The following is a 20,000-nucleotide window of genomic DNA, read 5'->3' on the forward strand; positions in this document are numbered from 1 at the left end:
CGAGAGTTTAGTGAGGCTTTTTACCGTTGCAGCTCCCCATGTCCGAAGTTGGGATTTCTGGGTAGGGGCTTCGGGTGCACATTACATTTTTTCCCAAGCATCCAGTGGGGTTTCTGGTGTGCTCCGAAGTGGGGTTATTGGAGTGGCCCCTCTTTTTTTGTCCGAGCGTTTGGTGGGGTTTCTCGCATTGGGGCTTCCCAGGCCCGGTTGTTGGGTGCGCACCCACCCTGGCATGCACGAAGTCGGAAGTTGGGTTAATTGCCCGGTTTGCCCTGGGTGCACACCTTGGCTAGGGTGCGCACCTTGGTGCGCACAACTTGCCTGGGCTGCGCACCACGGCGGGCTCAAGATGGCACCCGCGTTCCATTTTTTTCACTATCTTTCAAAACGGAAATTTTAAAATCTCATTTTTTTTTTTTGCCTTTTCTGGAAATTAGTGAAGGCAGCGCATCAAAGGTGCGCAATGCTGGTGCGAACCCGGGAGCGCTCTGATGTGTGCTCCAAGGTGCGGCGTGCACGAAGTCCGAGCCCGGTTTGCCCCGGGTGCGCACCTCGTGTGCACCTTCGCGAGGGTGGGCACCTTCGTGTGCAGACCTTGGCTGGGTTGCGCGCCCTGGTGGGCACCATGGTGCGCACCAAGGAGTGCTCTGAAGTGTGCTCCAAGGTGCGATGTGCACGAAGTCGGAGCCCGGTTTGCCCCGGGTGTGCACCTCGCGTGCACCTTCGCTGTGGTGGGCACCTTGGCTGGGTTGCGTGCCTTGGTGGGCACCATGCAGTGCACGAAGTCGGAGCTCGATTTTCCCCGTGCGCGCACCTCCACCAGGGTGGGCACCTTGGCGCGCACAACTTGCCTGGGCTGCGCACCAGGGCGGGCTCAAGATGGCACCCGCGTTCCGTTTTTTTCACTATCTTTTAAAATGGAAATTTTAAAATCTCATTTATTTTTGCCTTTTCTGGAAATTAGTGAAGGCAGCGCATCAAAGGTGCACAACGCTGGTGCGAACCTGGGAGTGCTCCGATGTGTGCTCCAAGGTGCGTCGTGCACGAAGTCGGAGCCCGGTTTGCCCCAGGTGCGCACCTCGCATGCACCTTCGCCGGGGTGGGCACCTTGGTGTGCAGACCTTGGCTGGGTTGCGCGCCCTGGTGGGCACCATGGTGCGCACCAAGGAGCGCTCCAAAGTGTGCTTCAAGGTGCGGCCTACATGAAGTCGGAGCCCGGTTTTCCCCGGGTGTGCACCTCGGGTGCGCACCTCGCGTGCACCTTCGCCGCGGTGGGCACCTTGGCTAGGTTGAACGCCTTGGTGGGCACCATGCCGTGCATGAAGTCGGAGCCCGGTTTGCCCCGGGTGCGCACCTCTGCCAGGGTGGGCACCTTGGTGCGTACACCTTGCCTGGGCTGCGCACCAGGGCGGGCTCAAGATGGCACCCGTGTTCCATTTTTTTCACTATCTTTCAAAATGGAAATTTTAAAATCTAGTTTTTTTTTGCCTTTTCTGGAAATTAATGAAGGTAGCGCATCAATGGTGCGCACCTCGCTGCCCACCTTGGTGTGCTCCGAGGTGCCCACCACGGTGCGCAACGCTGGTGCGAACCCGGGAGCGCCCCGATCTGTGCTCCAAGGTGTGGTGTGCACGAAGTCGGAGCCTGGTTTGCCCCAGGTGCGCACCTTGGTGTGCACACCTTGGCTGGGTTGCGCGCCCTGGTGCGCACCATGGTGTGCACCAAGGAGCGCTTCGAAGTGTGCTCCAAGGTGCGGCGTGCACGAAGTCAGAGCCCGATTTGCCTCGGGTGCACTCCGAAGCGGGGTTATTGGAGCTCCCCCTCTTTTTTTGTCAGAGCGTTTGGTGGGGTTTCTCACATTGGCTCTTCCCAAGCCCGGTTGTTGGGTGCGCACCCACCCTGACCCGCATGAAGTCGGAAGTAGGGTTAATTGCCCGGGTGCGCACCTTCGCCAGGGTGGGCACCTTGGTGCGCACACCTTGCCTAGTTTGCGCACCAGGGCGAGCTCAAGATGGCACCCACGTTCCATTTTTTTCACTATCTTTCAAAACGGAAATTTTAAAATCTCATTTTTTTTTGCCTTTTCTGCAAATTAGTGAAGGCAGCGCATCAAAGGTGCGCACCTCGCTGCCCACCACGGTGCGCAACGCCAGTGGGCACCTGGGAGTGCTTCGAAGTGTGCTCCAAGGTGCTGCGTTAATTGCCCAGGTGCGCACCTTCGCCAGGGTGGGCACCTTACCTGGGCTGCGCACCAGGGCGGGCTCAAGATGGTACCCGCGTTCCGATTTTTTTAGTATCTTTCAAAATGGAAATTTTAAAATCTCCTTTTTTTTTGCCTTTTCTAGAAATTAGTGAAGGTAGTGCATCAAAGGTGTGCACCTCACTGCACAACTTGGTGTGCTCTGAGGTGCCCACCACGGTGCGCACCCGGGAGCGCTACGAAGTGTGCTCCAAGGTGCGGCGTGCACGTTGTCGGAGCCCGGTTTGCCCTGGGTACGCACCTCACCTGCACCTTGGTTGGGTTTGCCCCGGGTGCGCTCCGAAGCGGGGTTACTGGAGCGCCCCCTCTTTTTTTGTCAGAGCATTTGGTGGGGTTTCTCGCATTGGCTCTTCCCAGGCCCGGTTGTAGGGTGGGCGCCTTGGTGCGCACACCTTGGCTGGGCTGTGCACCAAGGTGAGCTCAAGATGGCACCAGCATTCCATTTTTATTACTATCTTTCAAAACAAAAATTTTAAAATCTCATTTTTTTTGGCCTTTTATGGAAATTAGTGAAGGCATCGCATCAAAGGTGCGCACCTCGCTGCCCACCTTGGTGTGCTCCAAGGTGCCCACCACAGTGCGCAATGCTGGTGCGAACCCGGGAGCACCCCGATGTGTGCTCCAAGGTGCGGCGTGCACGAAGTCGGAGCCTGGTTTGCCCCGGGTGCGCACCTCGCGTGCACCTTCGCCGGGGTGGGCAACTTGGTGCGCACACCTTGGCTGTGTTGCGCACCCTGGTGGGCACCATGGTGCGCACCAAGGAGCGCTCTGAAGTGTGCTCCAAGGTGCCCCGTGCACGAAGTCGGAGCCCGGTTTGCCCCGGGTGCGCACCTCACGTGCACCTTCGCCGCGGTGGGCACCATGGCGTGCATGAAGTCGGAGCCCGGTTTGCCCCGGGTGCGCACCTCGCGTGCACCTTCACTGGGGTGGGTACCTTGGCTAGGTTGCGCGCCCTAGTGGGCACAATGGTGCGCACCAAGGAGCGCTCCGAAGTGTGCTCCAAGGTGCCGCGTGCACGAAGTCGGAGCCCGGTTTGCCCCGGGTGCGCACCTCGCGTGCACCTTTGCCGCGGTGGGCACCTTGGCTGGGTTGCGAGCCTTGGTGGGCACCATGGCGTGCATGAAGTCGGAGCCCGGTTTGCCCCGGGTGCACACCTCGCGTGCACCTTCGCCGAGGTGGGCACCTCGGCTAGGTTGCGCGCCCTGGTGGGCACCATGGTGTGCACCAAGGAGTGCTCCGAAGTGTGCTCCAAGGTGCGGCGTGCACGAAGTCGGAGCCCGGTTTGCCCCAGGTGTGCACCTCGCATGCACCTTCACCGTGGTGGGCACCTTGGCTGGGTTGGGCACCATTGAGCGCTCCGAAGTGTGCTCCAAGGTGCGCACCATGGCCCTCCAAGGTGTGCAGCATGGCGTGCACGAAGTCGGAGCCCGGTTTGCCTCGGGTGCGCACCTCGCGTGCACCTTCGCCAGGGTGGGCACCTCAGTGCGCACACCTTCTCAATGTTTTTTTGCCTTTTCTGGAAATTGGTGAAGGCAGCGCATCAAAGGTGCGCACCTCGGTGTGCTCCAACGTGCGAACCCAAGAGCGCTCTGAGGTGCGCACGAAGTCGAAAGTCGGGTTAATTGCCTTGTTTTCCCCGGGTCCGCTCCTAGGTGCGCAACATCGATGCGCACGAAGGAGGGCTCTGAAGTGTGCTCCAAGGTGCGCACGATGGCATGCACCTCTGGTGCGCATGATTCGGAGCTCGGTTTGCCCGGGGTGCGCACACATTGGCTGGGCTGCGCACCTTGGTGGGCGCCATGGTGTGCTCCGAGGTGCGCACCTTTTGTGTGCTCCAAGGTGCGCACGAAGTCGGAGCTCGGTTTGCCCCGGGTGCGCACCTTCGCCAGGGTGCGCACCTTGATGCGCACACCTTGGCTGGGCTGCACGCCTTGGTGGGCGCCATGGTGCGCTCTGAGGTGCGCACCTTTTGTGCGCTCCAAGGTGCACACGAAGTCGGAGCTCGGTTTGCCCCGGGTGTGCACCTTGGTGGGCGCCATGGTGCACTCCAAGGTGCCCAAGATTGGTGCGCTCCAACCAGTGCTCCGAAGTGCGCTCCAAGGTGCACAGGTGCGCGCGAAGTCGAAAGTTGGGTTAATTGTCTGGTTTGCCTCGGGTGCGCACCTTGCGTGCACCTTCGCCAGGGTGGGCACAAGTTGGCTAGGCTACGCACCGGGGCGCGCACACCTTGTTACCCGCGTTTCCTTCATTTTTTAATTTTTTTTTTACAATCTCTCAAGTGGGAAATTCTATAATCTTAACTTTTTTTGCCTTTTTAGGAAACTTTTGAATGGGGCGAATCATTGGTGCGCTCTGAAGTGTGCTCCAAGATGCGCACCTCTGGTGCACTCCAAAGCTCTCTCCAACTGCGTGCACCTACCCCGGGGGTGCACCCGGCCCTGCCCAGCTTCGCTCACCCGTCCCGGGCATCTCGTGCAGAACCTTAGAGTAAGAAACATCACTGTGCACCTTGGCCAACGTGCGCGACTCGACTGAGCGCACACTAGCCGAGGTGCACACTGATTTCACCTTGGTGCGCGCTCAGCACCTCGAGCACACTGGGGTGCGCGCACAACGCCCGGGTTGCACCGTGGCCTGTGTGCTCGCGGCGCCTTGGGTGTGCGCTCGGTGTCGCGGTAGTGCGGGCATTGCACCCCGGCCCGGCCCGGCCCCGACGAGAACGCAAACGGGCAAAAGGTTAATTCAAATAGCATTGCGACGCCCGGCGAAAAACTAAAAAAGGGTGCAACACCGGGACTTCACGGGAGGTCACCCATCCCAGTACTACTCTGGTCCAAGCGCGCTTAACTGCGGAGTTCTGATGGGATCCGGTGCACTAACGCTGGTATGATTGCACCCGTTGTGAGCTTGTCGCAGTGTGTACTTAGCAAACCGTGACCCACGTGCAAATCCACCCCAGCCACCCACCCCCTTCGAGGTGCACACCCTCCCTCACCAAGTGTGCCCCGTTCGTCAAGTGTGAGCCTTGCCCAGGTGCGTGCACCTCGCTAGGGCGTCGGGTGTGCACCCGGCCCGGCCTACGTGCGTGCACCTGGACGGGGCGTCCTGTGCGCACCCGACCTGCCCAAGTGCGTGCAGTGTCCTGTCTGCAACGCGGTGCCCACACACCACCTCGGGCGCAATGACCTGCGCTCACATGTGGGCCAAGTGCACCTTGGTGCATGTTCGGGGCGCCTCGGGTGCACGCTCGATCTTGACCCGGTGCACCAAGGCGCTCGGTTTGCCCCGGGTGCGCACTTGGTGCAAGGTGGGCACCCAAAATAGGGATCAAGCACCAAAAACAAGTTTCGGGATGCAAAATGGGACCCAAGGACCACAAATGTGTTCCAAGACCCATGATGGGTCCACGAGAACAAAAATGTGTTCCGAGACTTAATAAACAAATATTGGGTTTTAGGAGAAGAAACATGCTCTGATGCCCAAAACGAGAATCGACCTCGAAAAGGCCACAGGCCAAAAGTGGGATGTGAGACAAAAAAAAATGCGACCCGAGGGCCAAAATTGGCTTCCCAGGTCGAAGACAGGGCAACCGGACAAGAAACGACCTCTAAGGCTCGAAATGAGTCCTGACAACTAAAACTTGACAAGAAGCACCCATCAGGCACCCAACTCGACACCCATGGGATGCCGACCCACTCGGGCTTCGACCTAGCACACCTTGGCACCCACCTACCCTGGCACCCAACCTCGCACCCAACTTAGCACCTTTGAACCCACATTGGCACTCACCCTGACCCTGGCACCTTGGAACCCACATTGGCACTCACCTTGACCCTAGCACCCACCTTTGCACTCACCTTGGGACCCACCCTGGCTCCCACCTCGGCACCCACCCAGACACCCACCTTGGTTCCTTGGCACCCACCTTGGATCCTTGGCACCCACCCCAACACCCACCTTGGCATGCAACTTGGCTACTTGCCACCCACCTTGGCTCCTTGACGCCCACCCCGACAACCACCCCATGACCTACCCTAGCTAGGGTTGGTGCACACCCACCCTGGTGCCCACCTTGGCACCCACCCTATGACCCACCTTGGCACGCACCTTAGTACCCACCCCGTGACCCACCCTAGGATCCACCCCGTGACCCACCTTGGCCCCCACCCATCCTAGCACACCCACCTTGGCACCCACCCATCCTAGCACCCAGCCTGTGACCGGCCTTGGAACCCACCCTCGCACCCGTCTTGGCCAGTGTGGGTGCGCACCCATCTTGGCACCCACGTTGTGACACACCCTGTGACCCACGCACCCTAGCACCCACCTTGGCACCCACCTTGGAACCCAACCTAGCAACTTGGCACCCACCCCGTGACCCACCTTGGCATCCACCATAGCAGTCGCCCACTTGGCACCCACCTTGGAACCCAACTTGGCACCCACCTCGTCACCCACCTTGACACTTGTGCACCCACCTTGCCACTCACCCTAGCATCAACCCATCCTAGCACCCACCCTAGCACCTTTGCACCCTAGCACTCACCCATCATAGCACCTAACCTGTGACCCACCTCGACACTCACCCTCGCACCCACCTTGGAACCCAACCTAGAACCCACCCACCCTGACACCCACCCTAGCACCTACCCACCCTTGCACCCACCCACCTCGGCACCCACCTTGTGACCCATCTTGGCACCCACCCATCCTACCACTCAACCTATCACCCACCTTCTTACCCACCTTGGCATCCACCTTAGCACCCACCCACACTGGCACCTTGGCACCCACCTCGGGCAAGGTGGGTGCACACCCACCTTGGCACCCAATTTAGAACCCACCGAGCATGTTACCCACCTTGGCACCCACATTGCAGCCCACCCTAGTACCCACCCTATGACCCACATTGGCATCCACACCCTAGCACCCAGGCACCTCGACACCCGCCTTGACACCCACCCTAGCACTGAACCTGTGACCCACCTTGGAACTCACCCTAGAACCCAACCACCCTGCGAATCACCTTGGCATCCACCTTAGCACCCACCCACCTTGGCACCCACTCTAGCACTCACCCATCCTAACACCCAACTTGTTATCCACCTTGGCACCCGCCCTCACGTCCACCTTGAAACCCCCCCTAGCACCCACCCACCCATGAGCCCACCTTGGCACCCAACCTAACAGCCATGCATCCTGGCACCCAACCTGTGACCCACCTTGGAACCCACCCTAGTACCCACCTTTGAACCCATTATATCACCAACCCACCTTGGCACCCACCCTATGACCCTCTTTGGAATCCACCCTAGCACGCACCCACCCTGGCACCCACCATGGAGCGCACCCTAGCACCCACCCACCTCGGCACGCACCTCAACACCCACCTTGGTGTGTGCACTACACCAACCTCTCAAAGACCCTATGTGGTGAGCTCCAAAGTGTAAACCTTTGGTGCGCTCCAAGGTGCGCACCTTTGGTGCACACCAAAGTGTGCACTGAGGTGAGCACCAAAGTGCACTCCAGGGTGCACACCAAGGCGCGCACCTTTGGTGTGGTCAATGCAAACGAATTCAGAAGTTGGGGTCGATGGCCTAATTGCTGCTATAGACTACACGTATGAGAATCGGACAAATAGCTTTATATAGGGGAGGTGTTGCGTTTGATGGGTCGACTCCCCTGGTTGTGTGCACTGCACCAACTTCAAAGACCCTATCTTGTTTAAGAAATCGAAAGTTGGGGTGGATGTCCTAATCATTGCTGCAGACTATGCATGTATGAGAATCAGACAACTAGCTTATATAGGGGAGGTGTTGTGTTCGGTGGGTTGACTCCCCTGGTTGTGCGCACTGCACCAACCTCAAAGACCCTGCATTGCGGAAGAAGTCGGAAGTCGGATTTTGGTGAGCACCAAGGCATGCACCTTTGGTGCGGTCAATGCAGACGAATTCAGAAGTTGGGGTCGATGTCCGAATCGTTGTTGCAGGCTACACATGTATGAGAATCAGACAAATAGCTTATATAGGGGAGGTGTTGGGTTTGATGGGTCAACTCCCTTGGTTGTGAGCATTACGCCAAACTCAAAGACCTTGTTTTCGTTAAGAAGTCAAAAGTTGGGGTCACTGTCCTAATGGCTCCTGCAGGCTACGCATGTATGAGAATCAGACAAATAGCTTATATAGAGGAGGTGTTGGGTTTGATGGGTCGACTCCCCTGGTTGTGCGCATTACGTCAACCTCAAAGACCTTATTTTCATTAAGAAGTCAAAAGTTGGGGTCGATGTCCTAATCACTCCTGTAGACTACACATGTATGAGAATCAGACAAATAGCTTATATAGGGGAGGTGTTGGGTTTGATGGGTTGACTCCCCTAGTTGTTCGCATTACGCCAACCTCAAAGACCTTGTTTTCATTTAGAAGCCGAAAGTTGGGGTCGATGTCCTAATCGCTCCTGCAGGCTACGCATGTATGAGAATCAGACAAATAGCTTATATAGGGGAGGTGTTGGGATTGATGGGTCGACTCCCCTGGTTGTGCGCATTGCACCAACCTCAAAGACCCTGCATTGTGGATGAAGTCGAAAGTCAGAGTTTGGTGTGCTACAAAAGTACCCTCCAAAAGTGCGCACCTTTGGAGAGCACAAAAGTGCCCTCCAAAAGTGCGCACCTTTGGAGCGCACAAAAGTACCCTCCAAAAGTGCGCACCTTTGGAGCGCACTTTGGTGTGCACCAAAAGTGCGCACTTTGGTGCGCACCAAGGCGCTGGTTCGGTCGTTGCAGGCGAGTTCGGAAGTTGGGGTCGATGTCTTGATCGGAGGTGCAAACTACACAGGTGTGGGAATCGAACAAATAGCTTATATAGGGGAGGTGTATGCTTCGATGGGTCGACTCACCAGGTTGAGCGCACCGCGCCAACCTCAAAGACCCTATGGTATGGATGAAGTCAGAAGTTGGGTTCGATGACCGATTCGATTAGTAGGTATGCTCATGAGGTCAGAATTTGGGTCTGATGACCTGCCATGTGTAGGAAGGCGAATGTTGGCACTGTGCGTTGCAAGGTGCGCACCAAGGCGCTGGTGTGGTCTTTTCAGTCGCGTTCGGAAGTTGGGGTTGATGTCCTGATCGGAGGTGCAAACTACACAGGTGTGGGAATCAGACAAATAGCTTATATAGGGGAGGTGTATGCTTCGTTGGGTTGACTCCTCGGGTTGAGCGCACCGCGCCAACCGCAAAGACCCTACGGTATGGATGAAGTCAGAAGTTGGGTCCGATGACCGATTCGATATGTAGGCATACTCGTGAGGTCAGAATTTGGGTCCGATGACTTGCCATGTGCAAGAAGGCGAATGTTGGCACTGTGCATTGCAAGGTGCGCACCAAGGCACTGGTTTGGTCGTTGCAGGTGAGTTTGGAAGTTGGGGTCGATGTCCTGATCGGAGTTGCAAACTACAGAGGTGTGGGAATCGGACAAATAGCTTATATAGGGGAGGTGTATGCTTCGATGGGTCAACTCCCCGGGTTGAGCGCACCGCGCCAACCTCAAAGGCCCTACTGTATGGATAAAGTCCGAAGTTGGGTCCGATGACCGATTCGATTAGTAGGTATGCACATGAGGTCGGAATTCGGGTCCAATGACCTGCCATGTGCAGGAAGGCGAATGTTGGCACTGTGCGTCGCAAGGTGTGCACCAAGGCACTGGTGCCATCGTTGCAGTCAAGTTTGAAAGTTGGGGTCGATGTCCTGGTCGGAGGTGCAAACTACACAGTTGTGGGAATCAGACAAATATCTTATATAGGGGAGGTGTATGCTTCGACGGGTCGACTCCCCGGGTTGAGCGCATCGCGCCAACCTCAAAGACCCTACGGTATGGATGAAGTCAGAAGTTGGGTCCGATGACCGATTCGATACGTAGGCATACTCGCGAGGTCGAAATTTTTGTCCGATGACCAGCCATGCACAGGAAGGCGGAATTTGGGTCCGATGACCGAGTTGATGGCATGCCATGTGCAGAAAGGCAGAATTTGGGTCCGATGACCGAGTTGATGTTGATGGCCCGCCATGTGAAGGAAGGTAGAATTTGGGTCCGATGACCGAGTTGATGTTGATGGCCCGCCATGACCTGACATACACATGGAGTCCGACTCGGGGGCCGATGTTCGATTCGATGACTTGCATTGTGGGTAAAGTCGGAAGTTGTGGTCTTTGACCCGATTCGATGACCAGACTTCGGCTGTTTGAGAATCGGACAAATAACTTATATAGGGGAGGTATTTTTCTCGAGCATCCTCCCCCCGTGCCCATTTATGTCGATTGATGCTGGTGCTCGACTGGTCGGAGTGCTCGGATGCAAAAATCTTGCACCAGGATTTATCGATTGTGATGGACACGACAAGTCTCCTGATTGCTATGCAGGAGCTCATCAGGAATCTCTATGCAGCCTCGGTATGGAGTTGACCTACGGAATGGTTCGGCAATGGTAGTCGCTCCAACACGTCCTTGCAGTGGCCACAGAGGTGATTCGACTAGAGCTCCAGTCTAGCTTTTGGGTTGCTTGGCGGACTAGTATAGCTGCGATCGAGTTTTGGGCATGAATGTTTTAGATAGCTCTTGGGCTTTCTGGGACGGAAGTCGGAAGTTTGGGCTGTTGTCCGATTTAATGACCATTCTTTGGATGTGTGAGAATCGGACAAATAACTTATATAGGGGACTGTGTTGTCTCACGCAGCCCCCTCCGTGCCCCTCTATCTCGACCGATGTTGGTGCTTGAAAGGGTTGGGATTGCTCGGATTTATAAATGTGCACCACCATTTGTCGAGTTTGAGGGACGCGGCAGGTCTCCTAAATGCTATGCGGGCGCTCTCTGAGAATCTCTATCCGGCCTCGACACAGACTCATCTTGCTGAATGGTTTGGCACTGGTAGTCGATCCAGCACGTCCTTGTTGTGGCCGCCTAGGCGATTTGATTCGAGCCCCCGTCTAGCTTTTGGGTTGCTTGGCGGATTTTGCCCTATCCACAAGTGAGCTCGGTCCCTAAACGTTCGAGAAACGTTCAACCAATGCTGGCGCTCGAATGGTGGTAGCGCTCGAATTTTCATTGAGCACCAGCATTGGTCAATTTAGAGGGGCATGTGAGATTCCCAAATGCTATAAGAGGGCTCTAACGGAAATGCCTATTGGTTTCGGTATGGATGCAATTGCGAGAGTGGTTCGGCAAAGGTAGTCGTTCCGATGCGTCCATGTCATGGCCAAATCGATAATTCAATTTGAGCCCTCGTATAGCATTTGGGTCTCTCGATGTGATTCCGTATTCCAGTCCCTTTGGGCACTGCTTGAGCCGCATCCCAGGGGGTTCCCTTCCCAATAATCTGCCTCGCAACCCGATTGCTATGCGGTGAGGCTCCTCGGCAATGGTAGTCACCCCAAGTGCGTCCGATGCTTGGACCATTCCGAGGTGGCCCTAAAGCCTCTTCCGTCTAGCCGTTGGGTCCTTCTCGCCGCATCCCTCGCCTCGCACCCCGATTGCTATGCGGTGAGGCTCCTTGGCCGCCTTGGAACTATCTGTGTATCGGATGAATCGCGGGATAAGGGGTTGTCACTGGTAGTCGCCCCAAGTGCGTCCGATGCTTGGACCATTCCAAGGTGGCCCTGAAGCCTCTTCCGTCTAGCTGTTGGGTCTTTCTCGCCGCATCCCTCACCTCGCACCTCGATTGCTATGCGGTGAGGCTCCTTAGCTGCCTTGGAACTATCTATGTATCGGATGCATCGCGGGATAAGGGGTTGTCACTGGTAGTCGCCCCAAGCACGTCTGATGCTTGGACCATTCCGAGGTAGACCTGAAGCCTCTTCCATCTAGCTGTTGGGGCTTTCTCGCCGCATCCCTCGCCTCGCACCCCGATTGCTATGTTGTGAGGCTCCTCGGGTGCCTTGGAATTATCTGTGTATCGGACGCATCGTGAGATAAGGGGTTGGCACTGGTAGTCGCCCCAAGCGCGTCCGATGCTTGGACCATTCTGAGGTGGCCCTGAAGCCTCTTCCATCTAGCCATTGGGGCCATCTCGCCGCATTCCCCGCCTCGCACCCCGATTGCTATGCAGTGAGGCTCCTCGGCCGCCTTGGAACTATTTGTGTATCGGATGCATCGCGGGATAAGGGGTTGTCACTGGTAGTCGCCCCAAGTGCGTCCGATGCTTGGACTATTTTGAGGCGGCCCTGCAGCCTCTTCCGTCTAGCCATTGGGGCCATCTCGCCGCATCCATCACCTCACACCCTGATTGCTATGCGGTGAGGCTCCTCGGCCGCCTCGGAACTATCTTCATATCGGACGCATCACGGGATAAGGGGTTGTCACTGGTAGTCACCCCCAAGCACGTCCAATGCTTGGACTATTCCAAGGCAGCCCTGCAGCCTCTTCTGTCTAGCCATTGGAGCCTTCTTGCCGCATCCCTCGCCTCACACCCCTGATTGCTATGCGGTGAGGCTCCTCGGCCACCTTGGAACTATCTTCATATCAGACGCATCGCGGGATAAGGGGTTGTCACTGGTAGTCACCCCAAGCGCGTTCAATGCTTGGACCATTTTGAGGTGGCCCTGAAGCCTCTTCCGTCTAGCCATTGGAGCCTTCTCGCCACATCCCTCGCCTCGCACCCCTGATTGCTATGCGGTGAGGCTCCTCGGCCGCCTTGGAACCATCTTTGTATCGGACGCATCGCGGGATAAGGGGTTGGCACTGGTAGTCGCCCCAAGCGTGTCCGATGCTTGGACCATTCTTAGGTGGCCCTGAAGCCTCTTCCATCTAGCCGTTGGGTCCTTCTCGCCCCATCCCTCGCCTCGCACCCTGATTGCTATGCGGTGAGGCTCCTCGGCCGCCTTGGAATCATCTGTGTATCGGATGCATCGCGGGATAAGGGGTTGGCACTGGTAGTCGCCTCAAGCGCATCCCATGCTCGGACCATTCCGAGGCGGCCCTGAAGCCTCTTCCGTCTAGCCGTTGGGTATTTCTCATCCCATCCCTCGCCTCGCACCCTGATTGATATGCGGTGAGGCTCCTCAGCCGCCTCGGAACTATCTATGTATCAGACACATCACGGGATAAGGGGTTGGCATTAGTAGTCGTCCCAAGTGCATCCAATGCTCAGACCATTCTGAGGCGGCGCTGAAGCCTCTTCCGTCTAGCCGTTGGGGCCTTCTCATCCCATCCCTTGCCTCACACCCTGATTGCTATGCAGTGAATGTCCTCGGCCGCCTTAGAACTATCTATGTATCAGATGCATCGCGGGATAAGGGGTTGGCACTGGTAGTCGCTCCAAGCGCGTCCGATGCTCGGACCATTCCGAGGCAGCCTTGCAGCCTCTTCCGTCTAGCTATTGGGGACTTCTCGCCGCATCCATCGCCTCGCACCCCAATTGCTATGCGGTGAGGCTCCTCGGCCGCCTCAGAACTATCTCTGTGTTGGACGCATTGCGGGATAAGGGGTTGGCATTGGTAGTCGCCCCAATCACATCCGATGCTTGGACCATTCCAAGGCGGCCCTGCAGCCTCTTCCTTTTAGCCGTCGGGGCCTTCCCGCCGCATCTTGATTCCTATGCGGTGAGTCTTTTCGGTCGCCGCGGAACTATATCTGTTATCGCTAATGCATCCCTCGGCTGGTAACCTCCTCGTCCGCCTTGGAACGTTCTCTTTGTCGGACGCATCGCGGGATAAGGGGTTGGCACTAGTAGTCGTCCCAAGCACGCCCGATGCATAGACCACTCTGAGTCGACCTTGCTTGTAGCCTCTCACATGCATAGACCTCTCTGAGTCGACCCTGCAGCCTCTCACGTTTAGCCTTTGGAATCTCGCCTCACAACATGATTGCTATCCTTGCTGCATCCCTTGCCTTGAGCCCTGATTGCTTTCTTAGCTGCATCCCTCCTCTCCTCACAGCCTGGTTGTCATCACTGTTGCATCTGTTGCTTCATGCATCTGGCTGTTGGGCCCTTCCCACCGCACCCTTCGCCGCACACCTCGATTGCTATCTCTGCTGCATCACACACCCCGATTGCTATCTCTGCTACATCCCTCGGCTCTCACTTCTGCATCCTTCGCCTCACACCTCGATTGCTATCAATGCTGCATCCATCAACTCACACCCTGATTGCTATGCGAGGAGGCTCCTTGGCCACCTTGGAAATTTCTTTGTGTCGGACGCACCGTGGGATAAGGGGTTGGCACTAGTAGTCGCCCCAAGTGCGCCCGATTCTTAGACCGCTTCGAGGTGACCTCGTAGCCTCTTTCGTCCAGGCTTCGTGCCTTCAACACCCTTTTTACACCTCAATTTCTATGTGCGGGCTCGTTGGCGTCTATCACCTCTCTGCGAAGAGTGGCACGATAATTGTTGGGGTAAATCGTAGCAGTCCGATCTCTAGGCTTGGGCCATTGTGAGGGCTGATCGATTTCCTATGCGCATCTCATGTTCGCCCAGTAATAGACTCGACAACTTGTAATCGGTCTTGTTCCCGATTGTTCCTGAAGGTAGTCTTCGAAACTCTTGGATTTGACCTGTCACTCAAATTGTCCTCTTCCGAGGATGCTTGTGTGTGTGTGCTTGTGCCATTTCCTTGGCGGTATTAACGAGATATTAAAGAGCGGAGTGAGCGCCTCACCCAGCTATGTTTGGGGCTCTGACTCCCTTACCCAGTGTGTGACCGCTTTGCACGTAGGTTGCAAAGCATCGTGACTCTTTCGATGTTTGGCGGTTGTCTTCCGGTGATGCGTTGGTCCCGAAGTGCACGTTACTAGCATTTCTGCCATTGTTCTCAATCTTTGGCGCGTTCCTTCGTTGCAATTGGATATATATCTCTGTTTATACGCGCAGGCTTCTCCCGCCTATTCAGCGCTGTCCCACTCTCAGCACTCTCGTGGTCTCCTTGGCTTCTCTCTCCCATGAGAAAGCTCTCTTCTCGAGTCTTTTCCATGTCCCATGGAGGTTGCCTTTCGAAATTCGGGCACACAAACGTGACCGGATAAGAGCGTTATTGCCTATGAGGAGAAGCTCACCTTAGGGAGCAGCAATGCCGAGTGTTTCAACAGAGGGTAGAGGGGGCGTTGTTTGGGCGGTTGCACAAAAGAGTGCTATGGTTGCACTAAAGGTTGCTTCTTCATCTCCGACGAACTCTTCGAGGCAAAAAAGCTTGTTTACAGGGTTGAGGTGGGACTGTTCCTGCGAGTTGCGCCACCAAAAGTGCGTAGGGGGCATATACCTAGGAAATGGATGTCTCTGAGTGGCCTTACTCGGTCGCATGCACGGTGCATTCTCTAACAGCAAGATTGTCACGAGCATGTGCAGTTCGGATGTTTTCGGGTAAAGGGTTCCGTACGGGATGTTCTTCCCAGGCTCTTGTGAACCGAGACTCTGCATCGTCATGCTCCGGCTCCCGTGGGTGCTTCATGCCTCATCGAGCTGTTTGTCGTGGGCGATTAAGGCCGAGGACATCCTTTGAGAGGGGAATTGTTTAGGCTGGTCGAGGCGGGATTGTTCATGCGGGGTGCACCACCAAAAGTGCGTAGGGGGCATATTCCTGGGAAATGGATGTCTCTGAGTGGCCTGACTCGGTCGCGTGCATAGTGCACTCTCTCATGGCATGACTGTCTTGAGCATCGATGGTGCGGTGGTTTTCGGGTAACCGGGTTCTGTACGGGATGTTCTTCCCAGGCTCCTGTGAACCGAGGCCCCTTGTCGTCGTGGTCTGGCTCACAGAGGGTCCTGTTCCCCCATCGGGAGGGTCACAGTGGTCACAGAGAATGGTTACCCAAGTCGCGCTTGGAAGGGAATGATTTGTGCATCGGTCGAGATGTGCTCGTCTGTGCGGTTGCACCACAACATGTGTGTAGGGAGCATATACCTGGGAAATGGATGTCTCTGAGTGGCCTTACAATTGAGGTGGTTGCGTGCACGGTGTCGCCTGTTCAGATAGACGTGTCGCGAGCGGGGTCGTTTGGGATTTTTTGGGTAAAGGGTTCCATACGGGATGTTCTTCCCAGGTGCTTGTGAACCGGAGCTCCTTGATGCCACATTCCGACTTTCACATGTCTTTTCCTTCCAGCGCGATGTTCTTTGTCGGCGCTTGGTGAGAGAGCCAGGCAACGGAAAATTGTTCTGTGCGGTCGAGGATGGCTTTTCTGTGCGGGGTGCGCCACTCCAAGTGTGTAGGGGGCATATGCCTGGGAAATGGATGTCTCTGAGTGGCCCTACAATTGAGGTGGTCGCGTGCATGACGCATTTTGCACAAATTCAACATTCGCGAGTAGGTTTGGCTTTGAGACCGAGGGTAAAGGGCTCCGTACGGGATAATCTTCCCAGGTGCTTGTGAACAAAAGCTCCCTGTCATACCTCTCCGGCTTGCACTCGTATTTTCCTCGCTCCAGGTCTTGAGGAGCACACTGCCCGGTTCCCGCATCTCCATCCTTGGTCAACTTTGGGATGCGGGCGGGTTTTGTTCGATTGCAAGGATGGGTCGCATGCTTTCTAATTTTTGTTTCCCATGAGGGCGGGTTTGCCTCGCAGTCTCTCTGGCAGAGGCCCGGGGTGGCCCGCTCATGGCCGGAAGCTACCTGGTCGATCCTGCCAGTAGTCATATGCTTGTCTCAAAGATTAAGCCATGCATGTCTAAGTATGAACTATTTCAGATTGTGAAACTGCGGATGGCTCATTAAATCAGTTATAGTTTCTTTGATGGTACTTTGCTACTCGGATAACCGTAGTAATTCTAGAGCTAATACATGCACCAAATCCTGACTCTCAGAAGGGATGCATTTATTAGATAAAAGGCCAGCGCGGGCTCGCTCGCTACTCCGGTGATTCATGATAACTCGACGGATCGCACGGCCTTTGTGCCGGCGATGCTTCATTCAAATTTCTGCCCTATCAACTTTCAATGGTAGGATAGAGGCCTACCATGGTGGTGATGGGTGACGGAGAATTAGGGTTCGATTCTAGAGAGGGAGCCTGAGAAACAGCTACCACATCCAAGGAAGGCAGCAGGCACGCAAATTACCCACTCCTGACACAGGGAGGTAGTGACAATAAATAACAATACTGGGCTCATCGAGTCTGGTAAGTGGAATGAGTACAATCTAAATCCCTTAATGAGGATCCATTGGAGGAAAAATCTGGTGCCAGTAGCCACGGTAATTCCAGCTCCAATAGCGTATATTTAAGTTGTTGCAGTTAAAAAGCTCGTAGTTGGACCTTGGGTCATCATGGTCGGTCCGCCTACTTGGTGTGCACTGGCCCTCACGTCCCTTCTGCCGGGGGCGTGTTCCTCGCCTTAATTGGCTGCGTCGCGGTTCCGACACCATTACTTTGAAAAAATTAGAGTGCTCAAAGCAAGCCTACGCTCTGAATACATTAGCATGGAATAACGCGATAGGAGTCTGGTCCTGTTCCGTTGGCCTTCGGGACCGGAGTAATGATTAATAGGGACTGTCAGGGGCATTCGTATTTCATTGTCAGAGGTGAAATTCTTGGATTTAAGGAAGACGAACCACTGCGAAAGCATTTGCCAAGGATGTTTTCATTAATCAAGAACGAAAGTTGGGGGCTCGAAGATGATCAGATACCGTCCTAGTCTCAACCATAAACGATGCCGACCAGGGATCGGCGGATGTTGGTCTAAGGACTCCGCCAGCACCTTCTAAGAAATCAAAGTGTTTAGGCTCCAGGGGGAGTATGGTCGCAAGGCTGAAACTTAAAGGAATTGACGGAAGGGCACCACCAGGAGTGGAGCCTGTGGCTTAATTTGACTCAACACAGGGCAACTTACCAGGTCCAGACATAGTAAGGATTGACAGAATGAGAGCTCTTTCTTGATTCTATGGGTGGTGGTGCATGGCCGTTCTTAGTTGGTGGAGCAATTTGTCTGGTTAATTCCGTTAACGAACGAGACCTCAGCCTGCTAACTAGCTACGCGGAGGTTCCCCTTCGCGGCCAGCTTCTTAGAGGGACTATGGCCTCCTAGGCCATGGAAGTTTGAGGCAATAACAGGTTTGTGATGCCCTTAGATGTTTTGGGCTGCACGCGCGCCACACTGATGCAACTAATGAGTTTTTCTCCTTGGCCCGAAAGGTTCAAGAAATCTTGCCAAATTGCATCATGATGGGGATAGACCATTGCAATTATTGATCTTCAACGAGGAATTCCTAGTAAGCGCAAGTCATCAGCTCGCGTTGACTACGTCCCTACCCTTTGTACACACAGCCCGTCGCTCCTACCGATTGAATGATCCGATGAAGTGTTCGGATCGCGCTGACGGCGGCAGTTCCTGTCGCCGACGTCGCGAGAAGTTCATTGAACCTTATCATTTAGAGGAAGGAGAAGTCATAACAAGGTTACCGTAGGTGAACCTGCGGTAGGATCATTGTCGGTTCTGGCCCCTGAATTGTGCAGGGGAGGAGGCAAGGGAGGCACGCCGAGCTCGCCTCCTTCCTGACCCTCGCCCTCGACAATGTGTGGACGGTTGGGCCTCGCTGCATGGCTCGGCCCCGAGTTCCACACCGTCGGCTCGAGGTGATCGAATGCCGTGATCGAATACATGCCCTTTTCGGGAGAGGCCAAGTCTCTATCCCGTTGAGTTTGCATGCCCCTGATTGCGAGCGCGGCATCATCCCGGCAATCCGTCGGTTCTACGATGGGATGTTGGGACTGCTGCAATCCCCCGTTACATCTCCCAGGGGAAGAACATGTCGCTTGGAGCGTTCCCCACTGCCGACGAGTGCACTCTCGAGCGATCGCTCGTGGGGCAGGACCCATCCTCCGGCTACAGGGTTCTCTTGAGGCGGCATCCTCTTGTGCGATGCAATGAGGCGGGGACACGCACCCTTCCAGTGCCCCCTTGTACTGGCGGAAGGTTCGTGTCAAACACCCTACATCGGTGCGACCCACACCAAGAATTCCAAAACATTGAAGCGTGGCCCAGGCGCCTTTGTGCGCTTGGGTCGCCAGAAAAAAAAACATGAATAAGATAAAAACATGACTCTCGGCTCTCACCACGATGAAGAATGTAGTGAAATGCGATACTTAGTGTGAATTGCAAAATCTCGTGAATCATCGAGTCTTTGAACGCAAGTTGCACCCGAGGCCTCGGCCGAGGGCACGTCTGCTTGGGCGTCGCACTCCAAAATTGCCCTCCCGCACGGAGGAGCGGAGATGGCCGTTCGTGCCCACCAGCGGCACGGTCGGCTGAAATGAGCACAAGGTCCCTCGCCCTATCGCGACGAGTACTGGCCTATGCGGGTCGGCGTTGGTTTGTGCGGGTCGAGCGAGGCCAAGTGTGGAACTTCAACCGGGCCACAGCGGCCTGCCAGCGTGCAGGTAAAATGTTCTTGGCCCCTTTGCCGTGTTCCCAAGTCAGGCATGAATACCCACTGAGTTTAAGCATATCACTAAGCGAAGGAAAAGAAACTTACCAGGATTCCCCTAGTAACGGCGAGCGAACCGGGAAGAGCCCAGCATAAAAATCAGCAGCTTCGCCTACCGAATTGTAGTCTGTAGAAGCGTCCTCAGTGATAGACCGGGCCCAAGTCCCCTGGAAGGGGGCGTCGGAGAGGGTGAGAGCCCCATCGGGCCGGGACCCTGCCGCACCACGAGGCGCTGTCGGCGAGTCAAGTTGTTTGGGAATGCAGCCCTAATCGGGTGGTAAATTCCATCCAAGGCTAAATACGGGCGAGAGACCAATAGCGAACAAGTACCGCGAGGGAAAGAT

At 55.6% G+C, this 20,000-nt stretch overlaps 2 non-coding genes and 1 pseudogene across 2 annotated transcripts; 2 read left to right on the plus strand and 1 right to left on the minus strand.

Annotated features, from left to right (window-relative positions):
* Window positions 1–5,039: 5,039 nt before the first annotated feature.
* On the minus strand, window positions 5,040–5,158 carry LOC131873809 (5S ribosomal RNA). The gene has a single exon (XR_009371699.1). It is a non-coding gene; the product is annotated as a 5S ribosomal RNA (ribosomal RNA).
* Window positions 5,159–16,848: 11,690 nt separating this feature from the next.
* On the plus strand, window positions 16,849–18,659 carry LOC131873854 (18S ribosomal RNA). Its single transcript, XR_009371744.1, has one exon. It is a non-coding gene; the product is annotated as an 18S ribosomal RNA (ribosomal RNA).
* A 605-nt stretch (window positions 18,660–19,264) lies between these two features.
* On the plus strand, window positions 19,265–19,408 carry LOC131873838 (5.8S ribosomal RNA; annotated as a pseudogene).
* The last annotated feature ends 592 nt before the right edge of the window (window positions 19,409–20,000 follow it).

The sequence above is a fragment of the Cryptomeria japonica genome, chromosome 2 (assembly GCF_030272615.1).
Source record: "Cryptomeria japonica chromosome 2, Sugi_1.0, whole genome shotgun sequence".
Classification (NCBI taxonomy): domain Eukaryota; kingdom Viridiplantae; phylum Streptophyta; class Pinopsida; order Cupressales; family Cupressaceae; genus Cryptomeria; species Cryptomeria japonica.